We start from the raw sequence: 11850 nt of genomic DNA on the forward strand, positions 1-11850 counted from the left end.
TACATACCCAGCAAAAATGTATTCATACTTTCATTTCTTTGCGTTTTTGATATCCATGCCCAGAAAGTGGTTTTCCAACGCCTTCTATTCTAGTATAGTCCAGACAACCAACCATTTTCTTGCAATTTAAACTTATTGATCATCACGATCCAACCTTTTTCAAAGTCTTCAACGAACTGGGAATCATAGACCAATCCATGTATATCAGAAAATATCGAAACCTTATCGACATGGTACCCAAAATCTCGAACAACTTCAAAATGTACCATAAACAACACCTATGCTTCGTATTTGGAAAAATAATTTTAATTACATTTTGCATAGCCCTATCCTGATCGGTGATTATTCCATGGAAGCTACTCCATGCATGCACTGAAGCAACTTCCTGAACAACCACACAAAAGTATCTATATCCTCGTTCAAAAGTAAACTAGAACCAAGCAGCCTTGATTGTCTGTGGTGATTGACTCTAACGAAAGGAGTAAAAGGCATATCGTACTTATTGGTGAGATAGGTTGTATCGAACGTAAATATATCACCGAACTCCTTATATGCCTGCATGCACCTATTATTTACCCAAAATACGTTCCTCAGCCGTGACTCATCGTCTAAATCAATATTGAAGTAAAACCCCGAGCACCGTTCTTGCATATTTGAGAAGTAGGATTGTATTGCTGAGACATTTCATTCTCCGAGTCGATCGTCTCATTTGTTTGATATAGTTCTGGCAATCTTTTTCTATATTTATTCCAAACAAACCTCTACCACCCATAAATGTAATTCATCAAAAGGCCTACAATTAAGATTGTTCCGACAACTAGAAAAAGAACTTTCTAGTTCACTTTAAAAGAATGATCATTTCTCAATTTCAAAAATATAATTAAAAGAGCATAGAAATAAAGAAATGACATTGAAGCATGTGGCTTTGAAAGACCTCCAAAGCCTCGATCAGCGAGCTGAGCTCGTATGTTTGAAAGGATACAACCCCAATAAACCTTTCGAATTCTACCCCTTTTACCACAAAGATCACTATCCAGTTACCATTAGAGGGTTGCCAACTGAGCAAAATGGAGAAAATTCGGGGTCTCAGAAGATTAGGGAAAGAAGAGAGTAGAAAAAGAAAGATTATCTAGATATAGAAAATTTTCTTGGAGATGTTCACTTTCACTTGGTTACCTAGTATCTTGAAACCTCTTTGTTTTTATTAGCAAGAGTGGAAATGTCTGAGAGAGCACTTCGCGAAAAAATTGTGTGGCGCTGTGACAGGTTTTCCCTTGGGGTTTACAACCTTCTAGTCTCTATCTGCTTGTAGACATACGAACAAATTTCATGATTTAATCCATCAAGAATCAACTATCACAACATTGAAAGTATCGTGTCTTTTCTCGGAGAGTCAATTATTCATATCCTAGTCCCTTTCTCAATATCAATAGCCATTTACATCAACGGTTGCATCATGCAAAACTTCACCATTCCAAGATTTTTTTAACCACTACGTTGCTGACCTTCATCCATACTATCTATTCTTTATTTCGAGAATTTTTGTGTGAGTACTAAAAGTTTAGACAAAGACAAACAATTTTATTGTTTCAAGTTTCAAAACACAAAAATAACAATTTTGTATTCTTCAAGTTAAGATAATTGTTTTTGTTCTTCGCATTTAGCATTTTAGCTTTCAGAAAATATGGTAGGATTTTGGAACATTAGTAACAGTTTAACTTTCTTTAGTCTAGCTATGAACTTCTTTTCTATCAACCCTGTTACGATTAGTTCAAGGTATTAGGCAATATCGATCAAACCAAAAATGATAGAAACTTAAACAAAGCTGGAAAATAGTAAAGAACACGAGAAATTTTTGCCCTAAGGCAAGAGGTTCAGAGCAAGCTCCTAATCCCTTTTTGTGCTACCACCATCGAAAGAAATAATTGCATCAACCGGAACCATAAACCATCCATATATTACAGATTTGAGACCCAAGCAAAAAATCTCTCAAGATTACTAAAAACCCTCACAAAATAGCCTCGACAATTCACTTAAGAGCACATGCTTGAAATTGACCAGTATACAAATCATTTAAGACAAGTAATACATGATTTCAACTTGAAGATTCAGGATCTTCAAGATCGATACACAAAAATATGAGGGAAGGCTTAATGACACTTAGATGACAGTAAAGAAGATGAAGAATATCCAGATGGGGTAGAGAGAAAACCAAGAGATGAATAATGAAAAAACCAATCCAAACTCTAGGAGCCGGAAGACACTTATATGAGAAGTCACCAGAAGGTCACCATCCAACTACAGTGGAGGCGACACTTGACGTCATCCAGTTAATCCAGCCCATTAAAGAAAACGCATTTCAACAAACATGCTTTTAGTTCAAAAAACCATCAAATGACACTGCTAACACGGTTTTCATCATTTAATAAAAAAAAACCAGTCAAAGTCAATAAGTCAGCCAGTCCAGTCAGCATAGTCAGCCTTCCACATCATTGCACCACATTTCCTCACAATCTCCACCTTGATACAATGATTCAAGTTTTATACAGTAATTTCTCCAAACATGGTATCATTTGCACTCTTACCCGGTACACAAATCAACAAGTGTGAATATTCAACAGACTTAATCAATCCATAGATTTGTTTAAAGGCAAAACCTTAGTACCATCATCAGCATGATTAAATTGAGTTGAAATCTTTTCAAGTTTCACAAGACCTTGTGAAATAACATCTCTAATGAAATGGAATCTAAACATCAACATGTTTAGATCTATTATGCAAAACATGATTTCTACTCAAGTAAATATCAGATTGACTATCACATTTAATAAACCCTTTAACCATATCCCTTCTTTTATAGCATCTGTGGTAACTATGTATTCTGCCTCAGTTGAAGATAAGGAATCTTTTGAAGCTGGGATTTCCAGCTTATACAAGAATTACAAAGTGTATATACATAAGTTGATGTGGATTTCTTGTTATCCCTGTCACCTGCATAGTATGAATCAATATACCCTCTTAAAATAACACCCTCATATTGTTTCCTGAACTATATTCCTAGATCAAAGGTACCCTTGATATATCTGAGAAGCCATTTCATTGCTTCCCGATGTGGTTTTCTAGGATTGGACATATATCTACTTAAAATATTTATAGAATATAACGAATCAGGTTTGGAGCAGACCATCAAGTACATAATAGATCCAGCAACATTAGAATGTGGTACTTTTGCCATTCCTTGAAATTCTTTTTTTGATTTAGGACATTGATAACTTGAAATTTTAAAGTGATTAGCCAAAGGTAAACTCACAATTTGAAATTAGTCATAAAATATTTTCTAATAATTTCAGCATGTATGATTTTTACAGAGACTTGTGTGCATTCTCTCCTATTTCTCTTAATTTCAATACCTAAAATCTTTCTGACAGGACCTAAGTCCTTCATTTCAAATTCAGATTTTAGTTTGCTTTTGATAAATTCTATCTCATTTATATCATAACTTGCCAACAGTATGTCATCCACATAAAGGAGTAGATAAAGTGAATTTTCTCCATCATTTCCTTTATAGTAAAGACAGATATCGAAATTACTTACTTAAAACCAAGTCCAAGACAAAAGTATCAAATCTTTTGTACCATTGCCTGGGAGCTTGATTTAAGCCATATATGGACTTTTTAAGAAAGCATACTAAATCAGCTATCTTATTTGTTTCAAAACCTTTTGGTTATTTTATGTAAATAGTTTCATTGAAATCACCATTTAAAAAGGCTGTTTTGACATCTAATTGATCTAGTTCCCAATTAAATTCTGTGGATAAGGCTAGAATAACCCTAACAGATGTAAATTTCACAATTGATGAGAAGATTCATTGAAATCAACTCATTCTTTTTTATTAAAGCCAACTGCCACAAGTCTAGCTTTACACCTGATGTCATTTTCACTTTGTTCCATCCCTTTTTAGTTTTGAAAATCCATTTACAATCAATAATCTTTTACCTTCAGGTCTTCTTACCAAAACCCAAGTTTTATTCTTTTTAAGTAATTGCATTTCATCTTGCATTGCTGCAAGCCAATGGTTAGAGTCTTTACTAATAGCTTCCTCAAAAGACTCAGGCTCATTTTCAATCATACTTAGATAAGATAGTAAAGACATAGCTTCATCAAACAAATTGGAGGTCTTATTCGTCTTTCTTGCCTATCTCTAGCAAGTTGATAGTTATTTAAGGACTGGTTAGTTTCTAAATCAACTTTCTATTCACCAACAAGAGCTAGATCATCAGGTGTTTCCTCATTTCTCTTTATAGGATGTGTATTGTTCTGATGTGTATCAATATCAAACTACTCTACCTCAATTTTAGTCCCATTTTCTACATTTTCAGTCTGATGAGAAGACTCTATTTGCTTTATGGATTTAAGGTAGGGCAGATCATCTTCATTAAACACAACATTTCTACTTATTATGATCTTATAACCTTTGATTTCTTTACCTATAGCTTATATCCCTTAACCCCTTCACCAATTGAATTTAGCAATACCACAACTAGCTAATCTTTTGAGAGTTTCTTATCATAATCGACTAGGTCATGAGATTAAATCTATCAATATTAGCCTCAAGATCAAAAGATGGGTCAAGTTTAAAACCGAAGAACTGTTTTAGAAGATACACTTTATTAGGCATAGATTTATTCAAATATGTATCTTCCAATTTTTTCCACAATTTAGCAGTAGTCTTAGTCTCATCAATTTCTCTAAGTAGTTATCACACAAATGCAGAAAGATTGAACTTCAAGCAATTTCATCAAGTTCAGTTTTCTTTGTTTATTCTAAATCACTTGGCCATGTCTCATCAATAGCTTTAGCATATTGTTGTTATAATAAAATTGCCCTCATTTTCCAGGCGCCAAAGAATGAAGTCTTCTTTGCCATTAAAAACATCCAATTCAAACTTAGTACTAGTCATGATTAAAGAATATTGGATGCAAGAACAATATATGTAGATCAATTAAACAATTTAGAGGTAAATTCAATGTATAGTACTTCAGGTATCTACACACAAGAGACCAACTAAATATACAGTAACATTTATTGTAAGTAATTTCAGTAGTTTCACAAAGTTTTATTCACAATAGTATGATTTCAGAGAGTTCTATATCATATAGATCAAGTACAAATGATCACAGTAAGCACTATAAAATAACAAAGATTACAAGCACACAAATAAACGTAAGGTATTTGACTTAGTCAGGACAACCGTCAGATTTTAGACAACTCGAAGGGTTTTTGGACAAAGGAATTACCAAGAGAGTCTCAGATCCAAAGGTTTTTAGTCACGTTTGTAAGGAACTTAAGGTATAAGCACGTAATCTTTACAAGAAATCGTAAAATAGGAACGAACTCAAATCTCTTAATTAGGGTTTCACTAAATAAAAATGGACCATTGAACAAGTATTAGATCTTTCTGATCTACAAGAATTGGAGCCAAGAACCATCGTTTAACCACTCTAATACACTGTTACGATTAGTTCAAAGTATTAGGCAAAATCGATCAAACCAAAAATGACAGAAACTTAAACAAAACCAAAAAATAGTAAAGAACATGAGAAATTTTCGTTATAAGGCAAGAGGTTCAGAGCAAGCTCCTAATCCCTTTTTGTGCTTCCACCACTGAAAGAAATTACTGCATTAACCAGAACCATAAACCGTCCAAATATTATGGATTTGAGACCCAAGCCAAAAATCACTCAAGATTACAGAAAACTTTACAAAATAGCCTCGACAATTCACTCAAAAGCACATGCTTGAAATCGACCAGTATACAAATCACTGAAGACAAGTAATACATGATTCAACTTGAAGATTCATGATCTTCAAGATCTATAGACAAAAATATGAGAGAAGGGTTAATGGCACTCAGATGACAATGAAGAAGACGAAGAATATCCAGACAGAGTAGAGAGAAAACAGCCAGAAGACACTTATATGAGAAGTCGCCAGAAGGTCACCATCCAATGGCAGTGAAGACAACACTTGGCATCATCCAGTTAATCCAACCCATTAAAGAAAATGCATTTTAGCAAACATGCTTGTAGTTCAAAAACCATCAAATGACATTGGTTTCTATCATTTAATCAAAAAACCAGTCAAAGCCAATAAGTCAATCGCTCCAGTCAGCAGAGTCGGCCTTCCACATCATTGTACTACATTTCCTCACAAACTCGATGATGGTAGAATAAATGTAGATCTTCTCCCAATGAGTTTTTGTTTGATGTGCTTCTGGACTCGTTGACCATCTAGGTTAGATTAGTTTGGTGAAGTGATTTATGTTCCAAAACCCAAGATTTTGAAAAGCATGAGGATTATACGTGTTATGAGTTTTAGGCAAATGTCCACCTGTGACGCTGGGTAGAATAGTGATTATCCTATTGGCTTTGTTGTAGCAAATGATTCACAAGAAAGAAACGAAAGAAAACTCCCAAAAAATCAGAGAAAATACTATGAAATCATCTTAATATTATTAATAATGCAGAATGACCAAAATTAACCCACAAGCAGGGTTAAATAACTGCAAAATACGAAATTATAGGAAAATTACCAAAAATGGTAAAATTCCGAAATTACACCAGAATAAAATATTAAGTAAAAGAAGTAGATTGCCAAAAATTTGGTTCAATTCAAGTTTTCTAACATATGGAAAAAGGGAAATGAAATATTACCATAAATAGCAAAAAAAAACTAAAAATTGAATTTCGAAAAGGAAAATAGCAGATTTTGGGTTCGATTTTAATGCCATAGCTCGATGGCTAAAACATGTGTGCCGAAGAGGGCTTTTCGGATTGGCATCATAATAGCGATTCTGATAACCATAGCCAAAGTTATGGCCAAATTACCAAAGACGGGTCAAATTTCCCCAATCAAGGAAATAATTTGCGATTTACTTCCCATCTTTGTGTCAATCCGCCATCTCATGGTATTTCATCGTCATCATCGTGCTGTCTGACAAATTAGTATCACTCGACTCAGATCCTCCCGCATCAATCATCCCGGGTTGGAAAGAACTCGCCCTCAAGTTCACAGTAGCTTCATTGGACTCCACAAAACAAGGGCTTAGGTGTTTCACATTGAAGACATCAAAGGTCTTCAAATAGCTAGGGAGGCACAACCTATAAGCATTATCATTGATCTTCTGCAGCACTTCACAAGGTCCAATCTTCCGCTCCTTTAGTTTATTGTACTCCCCAGCTGGAAAACGATCACGAGTTAATACTGCCCAAACAAAATCACCAACATCAAACAACACCTGGCGCCGATGACTATCTGCCTGAGCCTTGTACTTAGTATTACTATCATGTATGGACAGCATTACCTACTCATAGATACCCCGAAGATGTTCGGCCATCTCATCAGCTTTGTTATTGAAGCGACCCACACGTGGAATTGGAGCCAAATCAAGTGCCTCGAATGGGTTCTGACCATAGACAATTTCAAAAGGACTCAATCCGGTGGTTCTATTCCTCGATCGGTTATAAGCAAACTCTGCTTGAGGTAATGACAAATTCCACTGCTTCGGTTTAGTCCCTGCCAAGCTTCTCAAAAGATTTCCCAAACTCCGATTTACCACCTCGGTCTGACCATCTGTTTGGGGATGGTATGCGCTGCTAAAATTCAACTTTGTTCCAAGTTTCTCCCATAAACTCCTCCAAAAATGACTCATAAACTTAGTGTCATGGTCAGAAGTAATTGATTGTGGAACACCATGTAAACGCACAATCTATCTGAAATAAAGATGAGCAATCCGAGTAGCATCTATTGTCTTTCTATAAGCCACAAAATGAGCCATCTTTGAAAATCTGTCAACCACAATAAGAATGGAATCCATCATCTGCTGTGTACGAGGTAACCCCAAGATAAAATCCATGCTAGCATCAAACCAAAGAGCTTCAGGTACGGGTAATGGCGTGTACAATCCAGCATTAGTAAGAGTTCCTTTAGACCGCTGGCATACATAACATCGCTCCACATAATGCGCTACATCACTGCTCAACTTGGGCCAATAATGATCAGAAGAGACCAATGCTAATGTCTTGTCTCGCCCAAAATGTCCTTAGTTATGAAGTTCACTAATAATCTGTTGCCTTAGTGAACAATCCGGATGTATAACTACAATCCACGAAACAGGTAACCATTATGTAAAACAAAATCATGTCGGTGATTATCAGTTACCTCCCAAATTATCTTCCCAAATGAAGGATCTGCAGCATACGTATCAGGAAATGCCTCAAATCTGACAATCTTGGTGCTCATGGTGGTGAGGAGTAATGTGCGACGACTTAATGCATCTGCTGTTCGATTCAAACTCTCTGCTTCATGCCTTAGTGTGAAAGTAAACTCCTGCAAGTACACCACCCACTTTGCATGTCGCCTACTCAGCTTGTGCTGACCATTGATGTACTTCAAGGCCTCATGATCAATAACAAGGATGAACTCTCTCTGTACCAGGTAATGACGCCAATGCTTCAGAGTCTGAACTATGGCATAGAACTCCAAGTCATAAGTGGAATAATTTTTCTTTGATCCCGATAGCTTCTCACTGAAAAAGGCTACAGGATGCCCCTCCTGACTCAGAACACCACCAATACCAACTCCACACGCATCACAGTTTACCTCGAACACCTTCTCAAAGTCTGGAAGTGCCAAAACTGGGGCCTCCGTCATCTTCTGCTTAACCAACTGAAAGCTAGCCTCTACCTCCTCGGTCCACTGAAAATCATGCCCTTTAAGGCACTTTGTGATAGGAGTAATCACGGTACTGAAGTTTCTGATGAACTGGCGATAGAAGGATGTCAATCCATGGAAACTCTTGACATCGTGCAAAGTTTTTGGCTTGGACCAATTCAAAACTGCCTCAATTTTGGATTGATCCGCATGAACTCCATCAGTAGACACAACGAAATCCAAAAAAGTTACAGAAGTTGTGAAGAAAGAACACTTATTTTGATTGATGAATAAGCGCTCCGTCCTCATTACATCAAAGACAGCATGAAGATGATTAAAATGTGACTCCCATGTCAAACTATAAATAAGTATGCCGTCAAAATAGACTACCACAAACTTCCCCATAAAAGGCCGTAAAACCTGATGCATAAACCTTATAAAAGTGCTAGGTGCGTTGGACAGTCCAAAGGGCATGACCATCTACTCGTACAATCCATGCTGTGTCTTGAACGCGGTCTTCCACTAATCTCCAAGCCTGATTCTAATCTGGTGGTATCCACTTTTAAGGTCAATTTTTGAGAAGACCTTAGAACCGTATAATTGATCCAACATATCGTCTAGGCAGGGAATTGGAAACCTATACTTCAATGTAATCCTGTTAATTGCCTTGCTGTCAACATACATACGCCACGACCCATCTTTCTTCAGCACTAGTAGAGCAGGAACTGCACAATGACTCATACTCTCACGAATGTAGCCCCTTTCCAATAATTCTACCACCTGTGGCTACAACTCTTCAGCTTCCTTGGGACTGAGGCGATATGCTGGTCGGTTTGGTAGACTAGACCCTGGAATAAGGTCGATCTAATATTGAATGTCCCTCATAGGTGGTAATCCTGGAGGAAGATCCTCCGGCATCAAGTCAGAAAACTCCATCAGTAGTTGCTGCACTTCTGCTGGTAATTCTGAATCCACATTCGTTGCACTATTTTCACGAGGCATTAAAGCATAAACTATTTTTTCACGCTCAACCTCAACCAAAAACCTGGACATAGAAGGTAGATTGTGCTATTATCTACCAAGGCAGGGATGTTTTCTTCCCTGCGAGGCGCCAAAACAATTTTCTTCCCTTTGATGCTAAGAGAATAAGTATTCTTCCACCCATCATGGATAACGCTGCGATCATACTACCAAGATCGTCCCAACAAAACATGACACGCGTCCATTGATACCACATCACACCAAGCATTATCAAAATATTTTTTTCCAATCAAAAAAGACACTAAGCATCGTTTTTCTACCGTTACCTCACTGCCTTTATTCAGCCAAGACAATTTGTATACCAAGATCGTCCCAACAAAACATGACACGCGTCCATTGATACCACATCACACCAAGCATTATCAAAATATTTTTTTCCAATCGAAAAAGACGCTAAGCATCGTTTTTCTACCGTTACCTCACTGTCTTTATTCAGCCAAGACAATTTGTATACCAAGATCGTCCCAACAAAACATGACATGCGTCCATTGATACCATATCACACCAAGCATTATCAAAATATTTTTTTCCAATCGAAAAAGACACTAAGCATCGTTTTTCTACCGTTACCTCACTGCCTTTATTCAGCCAAGACAATTTGTATGGTCTGAGAAGACGATCCATCTTCAATTGCAGTTTTTCGATAGCCTCCTCAAACACTACATTCTTACAACTGCCACTATCAATTATCAGCTTGCAGATTTTATTAGCAACTGTGTAGGTTGTGTGGAAAACGTTGGTCCTCAACTAATCGTCCCCTGAATCGCCCTTGGGAGTCAGCAGGCTCTTTCGAACGACCAGGGTCTCCTGGCCATCTCCATATAGCACGTCTTCATCTTCACCATCATCATACACATGCTCCCTAACTTCCTCGAACTCCTCTATCATATCCTTCCAATCAGAAGATTTTTATTCTTCTGACCAGCAGGCTTCCCGCAATCAGTCGCCCTATGTCCCTGTTCACCATACATGAAACACTTAATACTTGAGCTGAAATTGTCCCGCTGTGGCTGATAAGCAGGACGCAATTCTTGAGGGTGAATTGGATGACTACCTTCACCTATGACCACTAGCCTCCTACTCCGCTATTTCTCCACTGCAAGTGCCCGCTGATATGCCTCAAAAACCGTCCACAATGAATGAAGGCTGGGAATATCCTACATGGGCTGCCTTAATCCCCCAAAAATATCGTGTTACCCTTTGCTCCTCCGTCTCAGATAAATCATTCCGAGCCACCAGCTGATAGAATTCCTCAGTATAATCATTGACTAATCTTGCGCCTTGCCTCAGTGAATGGAGCCTCTGAAACAAAGTTTGAGTATAGCCGAAATGGAGGAAGTGCCCTTTTATATTCTTCTTCATCTTCTCCCAGTCAGTAATTTTGGATTTTCCCTATCGCTCTCGTGAGTGCTTCAACTGTTCTCACCATGCAGATGCTCTACCTTTGAGTTTGATGGCGACTAGTTTCACTTTGACACGATCTGGGACCTCCTTATATTCAAAAATCCACTCCACTCCACTTCATTCAGTCAATTAATAAATCTTTTAGCCTACAACGTACCAGAAAACTCAGGCAGATCCACTCTGAAATCGAGATCCACATGACAATCCTCTTGTCCACAATGCTCCCAAACTCGAGCACGCTGGTGATACGGGTTTCTGAAACTAGTCTCAGAATCTTGACCCTCCACATCATGATTACAGAACTCCTGCTTCGCCAAACGCTGGGTTAATTTCGCAACTTGTCTCTGCAATCGTCACATCCTAAATATTATGATCACGGTGCGGGACTTTCTCTATCGGAACCTGCCCTCGACGACCACGACCACGTCTACCAACTATTATAACTGATGAAATTTATCTCACAAGAAGATGATGACGCTTTGATACCAATTGACGCCGGGTAGGATAGTGATTATCTTATTGGTTTGTTGTAGCAGATGATTCACAAGAAAGAAACGAACGAAAACTCCCAAAAAATCAGAGAAAATACTTTGAAATCAACTCAATATTATTAATAATGCAGAATGACCAAAATTAATCCACAAGCCGGGTTATATAGCTGCAAAATACGAAATTATAGGAAAATTACCAAAA

This window comes from Olea europaea, chromosome 20 (assembly GCF_002742605.1).
Source record: "Olea europaea var. sylvestris chromosome 20, O_europaea_v1, whole genome shotgun sequence".
Taxonomy (NCBI): domain Eukaryota; kingdom Viridiplantae; phylum Streptophyta; class Magnoliopsida; order Lamiales; family Oleaceae; genus Olea; species Olea europaea.